Source organism: Acipenser ruthenus, chromosome 2 (genome assembly GCF_902713425.1).
Source record: "Acipenser ruthenus chromosome 2, fAciRut3.2 maternal haplotype, whole genome shotgun sequence".
Classification (NCBI taxonomy): Eukaryota; Metazoa; Chordata; class Actinopteri; order Acipenseriformes; family Acipenseridae; genus Acipenser; species Acipenser ruthenus.
Genome location: NC_081190.1, coordinates 102,265,719 through 102,268,658, shown reverse-complemented (window position 1 = coordinate 102,268,658; position 2,940 = coordinate 102,265,719).

Genomic DNA, 2,940 nt, shown 5'->3' with positions numbered 1-2,940 from the left:
CACTTCCGCTTATTATAAGCGGGCTTGGCAACTGTGTTGTGTTTCACCCAGCGAAAGTTTTACATAAGGTTGGAGCTGACGTAGATTAGAAGCTACCATGTTTTCCGGAGGGGGTTCTGTTTGTAAAAGTTCGCTACATTTGGTCATTGTGGTATACTTATTCTAAACTAATACCAAATATAAAGTAAACTAGGGTGTTAAATTATATTACTTGTGGGTTGTGTTAACATGGGCAAATTAATTCAAAACAACACTGCTTTTTCAAAAGGGTTTACACCCTTTTTTGAAAATGAATGGCACGTGCGAGTATTTTGTAAAATGGGCATACTTAAACCATACAGGCCTTAATATCAGGGTTATTTTAACTTTTATGACTGTTTTTATGTCCCGTTCAAAAATAAAAAAAAAATGTCCAGGAAGGTTGAGAACAGTCGAAAAACCCCAATTTTATGGAGAATGTTATGCAAATTAAGTTGGTACCTAATTAACATACCCCCGTGCCAAAATCAAAACGGTTGATGTGGTAGGATTGAGTATTTTCCTGTTTCAAAGTCCTAATGGAGATTTAAACCTATTCCAAACAGTCTCCTTGCTAAAATAATAACAAAAAAAGGTTTGCTGTGGGCGGTGACTCTTAATGGCGACTGTGCCCAATGTGCTGCTTGGGATTGCTGCGATTTTAGAGGCTGGAGGGGATAATGTCGCTAGGGACGTAAATTTGGTACAGCCGATTGCTTTTTAATTTACAGACATTTCAGTGTACAAAGAGAGACCAATCAATTTCAGATTTGCCAATTCCTTTTTCATTTACAGATAGTGTGCAAGGAGAGACAAATCAATTTAAAATTTGCCGATTGCTTTTTCAGAGGTTTCAGTTAACATGGAGAAAATGGATCAGACCAGTTTTAAGTAGTTTTAGCCACCTCAAGAAAGTGACTAATCACACTATACATAGATAAAATGGATAAAATCAGCTTTGTAATTTTAGCCACCCAAGGATAGTGACTAATTTATTTTTTATTCTTTCATATGCTAAAAATTGTTTGTGTTATCTGTTTGTGTAAATACATTGGCATTTATTTGAATGTTATAATAAAGCAACCAATATAAACACTTGTTCACCAATTTTTGTCAATAATGTTTTTGATGAATGTTCATGTTTCCATATACAGTACGTATAAAAAATGTTTAGGACTATTTTTGCATGGTTTTGTAAGTTTTAATGTGTTTTCAAGTTTATAAATTTACAGTGAAAATGCATTGCAGTTAGCATATAAGAATATATGCAAGTCAATGGGAAAATTCAAGGCCTAGACAAAAGGTTTAGAAAATAATGTGTTGTAATGAATAAACTAGTTTTATTTTGTAATTCTGACAAATATGACGTTGGAAGAATGTTCATATTTATGAGAGCTGTCAGTTAATATGTTCTACCATTTTTTTAATTATTAAGATATTAATAATATGTATGTGTTTAGAGAGAAAACAGGCCTAGTTCAATTTTGTGATATTAAATTGGGAAAATAATGAATAATGAGCAGGGTATTGTTATGACATTCATATTATTTTGTTTGATAGGGATAGTGACTGCTATAATTATTATTTTCTTATTTAATATAAAGCTAACAATTGTTGTTAAGGTTATACAGTGAAAACTAGGTTTAAGGGTATTGGTGAAACTACATGGAATGCTATGTGAAGTTTCCAAAATAATACTATTCAATTCAATAAATACTATTCAATAAATACTATTTTGTGGTTATACATGTTAACATAAATAATAAGATGAATATTAATTATGGTAATTTACTGTAAGAGATATTATTGTTGTTGTTATTATTTTGTTTGTCTGGAAAGTACCAGTCAGTGCTGTAAAGTGGAAGTAAACACAAGACACACGTGTGTTGTGTAGCGTTTCAGCTACACAGAAACATTCAATAAATGTGTTGCACCAAGATGGATGTCACTTTTTCATTCTAAAAATTGCAACATATTTCAGCGAGCCAGCCAGGAGAAGTAAATTAGACCAAGAGGGACTACTTCTTACCCAGAGACGAACCTAGACATCACCACGAAGTGGAGGGACCTGTTTTAAAAGAAGTCCACAAGATGAAGGAAGTGCAATTTTACTGCAACTGGAGAAGACTCCGCTTATTGAAGTCAGTGAGTGCTTAAAGTGTCCAGAACAAGGTGATGGGGATGTACTCTCTAAAACCAGACAAACGCTCATTAGGGTGGCAGAGAACCCAGTGGAGGGCATTGAGAACAGTCAGGAGGAGGACGAGATTTGCCGGTATCTTAAATACCTCCTGTCATTCAAGGTGTCGCAAAGCAAGGTGTCGCAGATGTAGGATCACCACAAGAGGAACTCACCCAGATGAAGGAGGAAAAATACCTCCAACTGCAGCAGTCACAAGAAGACGCCCATAAAGCTTTAGAAGAGGAGATCAAGGCCCTAGGGGATAAGATGAAATCCAACAGCAACAGTGCGAGAAAAGGGGAGAAAAGAACAATGCCAGCCTCCATGACAGAAGTGACCCTCCGAAGAGAGTTCAGAATCTGTGGACAAATTGGAGAAAGAGGACAGAAGGACAAGCCTGATCCACCAGATTGAAGCAGGACTTTGGAAGGGACATTCAGAAGCCAAAATCATTGAGGCAGTAATCAGAGCAGTCAGCCCTGGACTTCATCTGAGAGATATGTTGGAGATTAAGAGTGGATTTGCTCTCCCCATGTTAAGAACCATTCTAAAAGGGCACTACAAGGAAGACAGCTCATCAGATTTGTACCACAAGCTGATGAATATCTCCCAAGAGCCCAAAGAGTCAGCTTAGAACTTTTTATTCAGAGCAATTGAGCTAAAAGAGAAGCTGCTGTGGAAGTCGATGGACAAAGATACAGAAGAACAGTACATTACAGACCTCATTCATCGAAAGATTC